The sequence below is a fragment of the Dendropsophus ebraccatus genome, chromosome 13, assembly GCF_027789765.1.
Source record: "Dendropsophus ebraccatus isolate aDenEbr1 chromosome 13, aDenEbr1.pat, whole genome shotgun sequence".
In the NCBI taxonomy this organism is placed as follows: Eukaryota; Metazoa; Chordata; class Amphibia; order Anura; family Hylidae; genus Dendropsophus; species Dendropsophus ebraccatus.
This window is the reverse complement of record NC_091466.1, coordinates 42,132,289-42,143,260: the sequence shown is the minus strand read 5'-3', so window position 1 is coordinate 42,143,260 and position 10,972 is coordinate 42,132,289.

Sequence of the window (10,972 nt, the reverse complement as noted above, 5' to 3'; positions counted from 1 at the left end):
AATCAATATGAAATCCAATATTGCAGTTTCCACGAGAGGGGGGGGGGGGCTCCTATAAGTAATATAGGGGCTTTCAGTATAATGCTTTTTATGATTTCCACAAAAATGTGTATTTTGTGTATCAATACATGTACATTGTATACAGAGTTGATCCCATAATCTTGTAACACTTTTATAGAAGAATTTCATAATGGGCATCGTGTGTGGGACTGAGTGTTATTATGAAGGAAGAATGTGATAATCCAGGTAAGTTTATGCAAAAGAAATGAATTATGCTGATCAAACAAGCTTACACCTGCTAGGTGATACAACACACACACACACGCCTGGTGTCTAGAAAAGGTGAATTCCATGTAAATGTGCTATAGCAGGAACCAGAAAGAAATATGATGCCCCCTGCATGCTGCTGCATTATGGAACGGTTGTGGGCTCACACTCCTAAAAATCTATGGCCCATACTGTAACCGGCAATTGCCCCAATATCATCTGTGCCACATTCCATCAGATGTTGTATTATAGAGCAATCCTACAGCCTTCCTACGAGCCCTATTACACTGAACAATTATTGGCTTTACTTAGCATCTCAAGATTCCACGCAGTATTAGGCAGAACAGAGGGAGGTGTGGCCGGTCACTTGCTAGATGTTGAAATGTGATGCCAGATCTATGGTGGTTGGCTGAGATACAGCCGGGCCCAGTGATGTTATGTTGTGACGCCAGTGCCAGGTTGGGCACATAGGTATGGTGGCACACCTGCTTTTATTTGGAAGGGCCGGTTGTACCCTTTTCCCCTGTGGACAGTGTCCTGCTGGGCTGCTACTGGGTCCCTTGGGATGATATCACGGTGGGCCAGAGCGGTGTAGTGACCCTCCCGGTCTACTGGAACTACCACTCACAGAAAGGGGAAATGTCACAAGAATGCAGTGTACACTGTGTTGGTGTGGGGTGAAAAATCACAGAGTCTCTTTACCATAAATAATCTTGTTTTACTTTGAAATACTTAGGTAATACAGCTTTGCTTTGACAGAATATGTTTCTCTTGAAAAAAGCACTTGATAATACACTTGATAATATACTCGGTAGTACACTTGATAATACAGCAACCAGATCAGTGATAGGGATACAGTGAAGAGTACAGTCATGCTGACTGAGTTGTGTGTTGAGAGATACAAAGAATCAGAGGAGCAGAGAGTAGGATGTTGTGAGAGTCCCAACCCAAGTAGTACTGTGCTCTGACGGGATGTTGGAGGATGAGGTAGAAGAATACCTAGAAGAAGAAGAGAATACTTGTGCCTTTGTATTGATCTTTGGGTCTTCGCACCACCTGATGCCCTACCAGTGTCGGGGGACCCATCCTAGAGGGTGACACAAGTCCCCAGACCTTGTTACCTGGGATGAGCGGAATGCTGAGGATTTCCTGCTGACAACCGCACTGCGAGACAGAGTTCTTAGGCTCTTAGCAACTTTTCTCTATCCGGATTAGTTTCTAGTGTACTGCTGTCTGTGGATACTGTCCTGCACTGTGACTCTCCTGTCCTCTTGTCCTCTCCTGTGAAGGGTCTAACACTGCATAATGTCGTGTAGAGTAAATGGAGGAGAAACTGGTAGCTGTGTCCTGTCTTGCTTCCTACTCATACAGGAACCTGACTAAGACTGACCTACACTTCCTGTCACCCATGTGACTTCCTTCCTCAGCGTATCTAAAGTGTGCTGTGAGTGGGTGAAGAGTGCATTAGAAGAAGTATATATGCAAAAAAACACTCCAGAGATCACCATTACAGGTCTCAACGTAGTGAGCTAGCCAGACCTTCCCTTCGGGAAGGAACAACCAAGCCAAGGGATGTCTCCAGTTAAGGAAACCACCCAAGCAAGGTATCCATCCACAGACAGCTGTTTCGGGGTATTTGCCCCTCATCAGTGTGGAGTAGGTTTCTGGCTAGTGGAAGCAATGCTAGTAAGTGTAAGTAAGTGTAAAAAGGGATGATGGTTGACCTCAGGGAGATAAAAAAAAAAACAGAGACCCATCACAGGTCTCGACGTGAGTGTATTCAAGGACATTGCCCCCTGAAAAATCAAATATGCAAAAGAACACTCCAAAGATCACCATTACAGGTCGCAACGTAGTGAGCTAGCCAGACCTTCCCTGTAATGGTGATCTCTGGACTGTTCTTTTGCATATTTGATATCCCAGGGGGCAATGTCCTAGAATACACTCACGTCGAGACCTGTGATGGGTCTCTGTGGTGTTTTTTGGTTGATCTCCCTAAGGTCAACCATCATCCCTTTTAGAAGAAGTAAAGAGAGAGATGATAGGATAGAAGAAGAAGACATTCCCATAGGTTCACAGATCTATGTGACACAAAAATAAACAATAACCCTTTCCATACTTCAGCCGTGCAGCATCTGTGTACATACATCTGTAACAACGACATCTAGTGGCGAAACTTTATCACTACTTTCTTACAATAAGTACAGGCTTTTACGAGGGATGTAACCAATAGCAACACCCGTGGTGGGATATCACATGGTGGTTAGTACTGTTGCTGTACTCTTGCAGTACTAGAGTCCTAGGTTAAACATGAAGACAACCCTGCTCTAATAGCAGTGTCCAATAAGATCATTCCCTCCCCGCCCGCCCCTAGCACCACTTAGCCCCGCCCCCATCTGTGACGTCATCGCCACATAGGCCCCGCCCCCTCAGCGGCCATTGGTGTGGGACAATCTAGGCGGGTGGGGCCTAGAGCTTTAGGCTGGCCCTTCCAATGGCTGCTGAGGGGCACGCCTATGACGTCATGGATGGGGCGGGGCCAATTGGCACCAAGGGCGGAGCGATGTGGCACATAGGCCACGAGGCCCCATCCACATATACCAATACACAGGTGATAAAAGCGACTTTTTACCAGAACAAGCCCCATGAGGTGTGATATAAAATAAGTAATGAAAGCTGTAACATTTACCTTTTACACCTGTGGAGAGAAGTCAAAATGCAAATAGGGGGTGACAGTGTCACTTTAACAGCTCTCCCCTGTGACTCATAGAAGGGGGTCTTAAAGGAGTTATCCAGCGCTACAAAAACATGGCAAATTTTTTCCCTTTCTTGTCTCCAGATTGGGTGGGGTTTGGGACTCAGTTCCATTGAAGTAAATAGATATATATGTATATTATATATATATATATATATATATATATATATATATATATATATATATATATTTATATATATATATATATATATATATATATATATATATATATAATCAGACAAGTGAAAATCAAATCACCCTGTCAGCCACTTCCCAGATTTCCTGTGTTCTGAAGGCTCTAAAACCTAAACCTGGCTGAACTGTTTAACACACGTGCAGAGACTTTACAATGTGTTAAAGGGAAATTACACCATGCAGCTTTAAAGAGAGATAAAATGAAACACTGAAACACTGAGCCTGATATATAGTAAGACATTTTTTTTTCTTTTTTTGGCAATCACTCTATGGCATACATAGAAAAGCTTCCATCAAGAATACCATAATAAACTGGTAGCTGGTGACATCCAACGCTGACATTTCAACCAAGTAAGCCCTGGTTGGTGCAGAGAAAGGCAAAAACCTTTAAACCGCCTAACCCCAGAAAATATTCTTTCCTGACCTTCAATGACAAGCAACAGATCACAGGATCAAACTTTAAAGTACTGTCATTTTGTTAAACATTTAACATTGTCAAAAGTTTAGATCACAAGGGGTCTCAGTCCTGAGACCTGCTGCAATAGCTAGTTATTAAGTAGGTGAAGCGTGTAGCAGTGCATTCAACATCTGATTACCAGATCTGACTCGTTCCATCCATAGTCTATGGGGTAAATGAGTATGATTTTGTGGCCAGGTGGGTAATGCTTATAACTAGAGATTGCAATGTGTCTCAGGACTGAGACCAAGTGCAATATACACGTTTGACGTGCTTTGACGACAAGTCAGTGTTTGCATGAAGGTACTGCTTTAACCTCTTAAGGACAGAGCTTGTTTTTTTCAGGAACAGGTGTATTTTGTAAAGGTGCCTTTTGATCTACCATACCATGTATGATGGAACCCCCCAAAATATCATTTATGGGGTAAAATTGCAAAAAAAAAAAAAAAAAAATACAATTCTGCAAATTGTGTGTGTGGGGTCCCTGTTTACACAATGCACTTTACGGTAAAACTGACATCTTCTCTTTGTTCCATAGTTTATTCTGAATACAGTGATATGCAGGTTATAAAGCTTTTCTAATGTTTTACCTTTTTTATTAAGTGTAAAACTTTTGCAAATAGGTGATTACAATGGCCCTATTGTGACTGTATGGGCTGTAATTTTTTGCGCTATGGTCTTTAGTTTTTATTATTCCAATATTTCTGTAGATGTGACATAAATGATAAATTTTTACTCATTTTATTTGAAATAAAATGTAATAAAATAATCAATCCTGGCATTTTTTTAACTGTTTTTTTTTTTTTACGCCATTCACTGTGCGGGAACAATATTGATTGCCGTGGTCTGGTGCCTAGGGCAGCACCTTACAGGGGGGCAGCATCAGGGAGCACCTACCTAGTCTAGTCTCCCACCTACCAATCAGACTTGCCAGTAAATCTGGTGTCTTTTCAAAGGGGGGGGGGGGGGATATGGTGGAATTGTTCAGGTCTGGAGCTATTACCTACCAATCTACCAATCCTGTGATGAGAATTCCTGCACACAATATGCAGACGGCTCTAATCGTTGATTCAATGTGGAAATTTGTTTATGTTTTAAGCCATTGAAAACCATGAAAAACACTTTTCAGACAATGTTTCTATAGGTAGAGAAATGCATGTGGCCACACTCCCCAAGATGGAGCATCTTCAGGTTTAGTGCCTAATGCAGCAGTAGCTGTTAATACGGCCCTGACTGTATATATGATGTTTATTTATTTTTATGTGTTTTATTTATAAAATGGGAAAGGGGGTGATTTAAACTTTTATTGGGGGAGGGGCTATGTCATGTTGTTTTTTTGTTTTTTTTTTACACTTTTTATGTCCCCTTAGGGAACTTTAACATTTTTACATTACATTACATAGCATAGCATTGATCAATGTAATCTGTGATCATTGTATGGAACCTGCCTGTGCAGACTCTATACAATGATCGCTGATCTGACTGCTGGGAGGAAGGTAAAAGATAGACAAGGCAGTCAGATACAACAATCAGACTGCTGCGGGGGTCCTGATCAGTCAGTGACAGGAGCACATTTACTGTCACTGATTTACGTGCAGCGATAGTGGTACTGCAGGGGTTAATGGCAGGCCACAGGGCAATCACGGGGCCCGTCATTAACAGTGAGGACCTGGCTGCATATAGCAGCCGGTCCCCACGTGCTATGAAGTGAGCTCAGCTGCTGGACTCTATGACATACGGATACGGCATGGGTCCTTAAGTGACAGGATTCCATTACGTACCCGTAAGGCATGGGTCCTCAAGGGGTTAAAGGGGTTTTCAACATAAAAACAAACAAACATGCTGTTTATTTTGGGTATAACATTACACTATTTTCCAGTTTGCCTAGGTGCCTCTGTTCACTTCCCTGGATGACATACTTTTGATGTCACATGCAATCCTAGGTCCGTGTCATGTGACCTAGATGGATTTAGAAGGCTAACATGCAAAAAAAGAGTTTTGAAATACAGGACTAGCCAGATAACTTTCCGAGAAAGGGTTTAGCCAAGTAGTGGCTCCTGTAGAGAAACCACCATATTAAGTGGCCAATGTAATGATAAGGGAAAAACCAAGGCCAGGTATTCATCCACAGACAGTTGTTTTGGAGTGTTGCCCCTCATCAGTGTGAAACAGGATTTTGACTTGCAGCAATGCCCAGTAGAGCCATATGGGAAACAGATCATGATATTAAGGAGGCCATCCTAAGATAACTTTGCTGACAACTGGTTAAAGCGCTCAATGCAGTAAAATCCTAGGTGCATTGCTCCCTAGGCAACACGAATATACTGTACAAAAAAGAGCCTGTGGAGCCTCATTTAAGAGTCTCGAAACACAGGACTAGCTGGATATCTGTTAGAAATGTGACTTTGCGCTCCTCAGTCCGTGCCGGGCGGCCGAGGAAGCGCTGAGTTTCTGTCTGTGTTTGCACTGAATGAACTGTGTTTTACTTTCCAGCCACACCTACCTTGCCTGTCAGATCTGTTCAGCTGAGCTTGGTGCTGGGATCAGGGCTGGTCCAATCAGCTGCTGGACCTAGTCTCTGATCCAGGATAAAAAGCAGTCAGATCCCTCAGTTCCCTGCTGGCTATTAGTTGTTACTAGTCCCAGCTCCCCTGCTCCTTTCCCAGCGTGCCCTGTCCTAATCCCCTTGCTATTGCTCTACCCGTATTCTGACCTCTTGCCTGACATTTGACTATCCGCTCTCCTTCTGATTTTGTACTGCGTTGTCTGTTTGGTTTTGACCCTGCTAGTTGACTATCCGCTATTGTGTTTTGTTTGTCTGTCTACGTTTTGTGTATTCACCTACGCAGTGTAGGGACCGACTCCGTGGTTGTCCGCGACCGTTTAGGGTCGACTGAGGCAAGTAGGCAGGTGACAGTGGGTGGGTTCAGATCTAGGGTCACTGTCTCTTGTCTTGTCTATGCCTGCCTGTCATGACAGAATAGCCAGCCTCTAAAAAAAAAAAAAAAAAAAAAAAAATATTTTTTTTTTTCTTTTGCGGATCATCATGGATCCTGTGAAAGCTCTGGTTGAGCAAATGCAAGGTCTGAACAGGCTAGTTCAGAATCTTGCAGAACAGGTGCAGGAGCAGGAGTCCACACCACGGCAAGTGACCATGACCGCGGCAATGCCTCTGGAACCTCCGATTCTGCTCCCCGAAAAATTTAAAGGGGACAGGAAGGCCTTCAGGATCTTCAAGGAAGGTTGCAAATTATTTTTTCGTTTACGTCCCCGCTCCTCAGGAGATGAAACCCAAAGAGTCGGCATTGTCATGTCTCTCTTGCAGGGTCCTCCTCAGGAGTGGGCTTTTTCGTTACCTCCTGATTCTATGGAATTATCTTCAGTGGACCAATTTTTTGATGCCCTGGGGTTACTATATGATGACCCAGACAGAACCGCTGTGGCAGAGCGACAGCTGACTTCTCTGCGACAGGGTAAGAGACCTGTAGAGGAGTACTGTGCAGAATTCCGTCAGTGGTGTGTTCCTTCAGGGTGGAACGATCCAGCATTGAGGTGTCAATTTAGGATGGGGTTGTCTGACCAACTTAAGGACCTATTAGTGGTGTACCCTACCCCTGACACGTTAGAAGGGACTATGACATTGGCAATAAGGGTTGACAGGAGACTCAGAGACAGACGTGGGGAAAAGAGCGCCTCTGATGCTTCTAAATCTCTTTCTTTCCCTAACTCTACTCCTAAGTCTAATCCTTCTGTTCCTCTGTTGTCACAAGAAGACCCCATGCAACTAGGTGCTGCTGACACCCAGACCCGACGAGCTCTTCGGCTACAGCACAATCTCTGCCTGTACTGTGGCAAGTCTGGTCACTGGGTGAAAGAATGTCCATCCAAGCCTGGTCAACCGGCGAAAAGACTCCAGCGTCTGAGTGACTGTCGAGAGAGTCACTCAGGCGCACAGGTACCTCTAGAAAATAAGAACAAATTGATGTTGCCCATCTCGTTGTTTTTAGGTAATAAGTGTATTTCTGGGTATGCTCATGTGGATTCTGGAGCTTCTGCCAATTTTATTAGTTCTGCATTTTGGTCATGCTTGGGAATTTGCCCTCTTCTGCTTAAATGTCCATTAACTATTACTGGTGCTGATTTTACCCCTTTGGCCCGGGGTAAAATCCAGTACATCACTCCTCATCTTGAGGTGCAAATTGGATCAGTTCACAAAGAAAATCTTGATTTTCTGGTTATGGATAACTTATCCTCTGACATTATTTTGGGTTTGCCCTGGTTGGACCAGCATAATCCTGTGTTTGACTGGTCTAACAGGGAATTGATTAAATGGGGGCCGAATTGTGCTTCTCATTGTATTGCGCTGAATGTCACAGATTGTTCTCCTGTGGAGGGAGCAATTCCTGAGTTTTTATCTGACTTTTCTGATGTCTTTGATGAGAAGGCTGTGGAGGTGCTACCGCCACACCGACCTTATGATTGTGCGATTGACTTGATGCCAGGGTCCAAGTATCCTAAGGGAAGAATCTTCAATCTGTCTAGACCTGAGAGGGAGGCCATGCGAGAATACATTCAGGACAGCCTTCGCAAAGGTCACATTCGTCCCTCTTGCTCTCCCTTAGGGGCTGGGTTCTTTTTTGTGGGGAAAAAAGATGGTGGTCTTAGACCGTGCATTGATTATCGTGAACTAAACAAGATTACCATTAAGAACCAACATCCCCTTCCCCTAATTCCGGATCTATTCAATCAGATTGTGGGCGCCCAGTGGTTCTCTAAGATTGACCTACGTGGGGCCTACAATCTGATAAGAATAAGGGAGGGGGACGAGTGGAAAACTGCCTTTAATACGCCTGAAGGGCATTTTGAATATCTGGTCATGCCATTTGGGTTAAGCAACGCGCCGGCAGTTTTTCAACATTTTGTTAATGATGTTTTCCGTAAATATCTTGGTCAATTTTTAGTAGTTTATCTGGATGACATTTTAATCTTCTCTCCTGATTGGGCCTCACACATAGGTCATGTTCGTAAGGTTATGGAATTGCTCAGATTGAACCATCTGTACGCTAAACTGTCCAAATGCCAGTTCGGGATCCAAAAGGTCTCTTTTCTGGGTTACATTATCACCCCTAACTCCTTCTGTATGGACCCACTGAAGGTGGCTGCTATTGAGAAATGGGAACGACCTACTAGTCTAAAGGCCCTGCAACGATTTTTAGGATTTGCCAATTATTATAGAAAATTTATTAAAGGCTTCTCAGTCATTGCCAAACCACTGACTGACTTAACCAGAAAAGGAGCTGATCTTGTGAACTGGAGTCCCGAAGCTGTACAGGCATTTGGACAGTTGAAAAAATGTTTTTCTGAGGCCCCAGTGCTTATTCAGCCGGATTTAGATCAGCCATTCATCATCGAGGTAGATGCTTCAGAAGTGGGGGTTGGAGCGGTCCTCTCACAAGGTTCCGAGACCCTCACTAATCTTAGACCTGTAGCCTATTTTTCAAGGAAGTTCTCTAAAACTGAGTGTAATTATGACATTGGTAACAGGGAGTTGTTGGCCATTAAATGGGCCTTTGATGAGTGGAGACACTTCCTTGAAGGGGCTAAACATAAGATCAGGGTTTTAACTGATCATAAAAATCTCTTATACCTTGATAAAGCTAAGTGCCTTACTCCTCGACAGGCAAGGTGGGCGTTATTTTTTACCAGGTTCCATTTTGAAATTACCTTCCGTCCGGGTTCTAAGAATGTCCGAGCGGATGCTCTGTCTCGCAGCTTTGAGGCCAGCAATGCCCCCAGGGAAGAACCTGAGACTATTTTAGCACCAGGTGTGGTCGTTGCCACCCTCCAACCTGACCTTGCCGCCCAGGTGGTAGATTCACAATCCCTAGCCCCTAGGAACATCCCGGAGGGAAAACTCTTTGTACCCCCCAACCTTCGACTCAGAGTTCTTGAAGAGACCCACTGTTCAGTTTTAGCAGGTCACCCGGGCATTGCTGGCACAAAGTATCTGCTCTCACGGTATTATTGGTGGCCGTCTTGGGCCAGAGATACTAAACTGTTTGTTGAGGCCTGTGAGGTCTGTGCCAGGTCCAAGGTTCCTCGTAGATTACCTGAAGGTCTTCTACATCCTCTCCCTTTGCCTGAGAGACCCTGGACCCACATTTCAATGGATTTTATCACTGACTTGCCATCTTCAAAAGGGAAGACTGTTATCTGGGTCGTAACCGATAGATTTTCTAAAATGTGCCATCTGATTCCCCTTAAGAAACTCCCTAATGCACGTACGTTAGCATCTCTGTTCATCAATCACATTTTACGACTTCATGGGGTTCCAGAGAACGTTGTGTCTGATAGAGGGGTGCAGTTTGTCTCTAAGTTCTGGAGGGAGTTCTGTGGTCGATTGGGGACTTCATTGGCATTTTCATCTGCCTTCCATCCTCAGACTAATGGGCAGACTGAAAGAGTCAACCAATCATTAGAACAATTTCTAAGATGCTTTGTTTCTAGTGCCCAGGACAAATGGAAGGAGTATTTGTCCTTGGCAGAATTCGCCCTCAATAATAGAGAAAATCATTCTACCAAAATGTCGCCGTTTTTCTGCAATTATGGTTTCAATCCGAGGTTTTCATCTGCGCATGCTGCTGAATCTGTTAACCCGTCAGCTGAAAAAACCTATAGAAGACTGTGCACAGTCTGGGCCCAAGCTCTTGAGAACTTGGTTAAAGCCCAGGAATTATCGAAAAAACAAGCTAACAAAAGACGCATATCTGGCCCAGAATACCTAGTGGGTGACAAGGTGTGGCTTTCCACCAAAAACTTGAAACTTAGGGTTCCGTCTGGAAAACTGGCACCCAAATACATTGGGCCTTATGTCATCACTGAGATAATTAACCCTGTTTCTTTCAGGTTGCAATTGCCAAGAGTCATGAAAATTCATAATGTGTTCCATAAGGCTCTATTGAAAAGGTATATCACTCCTGTGTTGCCGTCTATTCCTCCAGATCCCCTGGTCATTCAAGGGGAGCTTGAGTTTGAAATTGAGAAAATTCTGGACTCTCGCCGGGTGCAGAACTCCGTTCAATACCTCATTCATTGGAAGGGGTTCGGCCCGGAAGAACGGACTTGGGTGGCAAGCCGAGATGTCCACGCTCCCCGTCTCATTAGACAATTTCATAATTGTAACCCCTCTAAGCCTCGTCCTTTGAGTGAGGGTCCTGAGGCCCCTCATAAGAGGGGGGGTACTGTTAGAAATGTGACTTTGCGCTCCTCAGTCCGTGCCGGGCGGCCGAGGAAGCGCT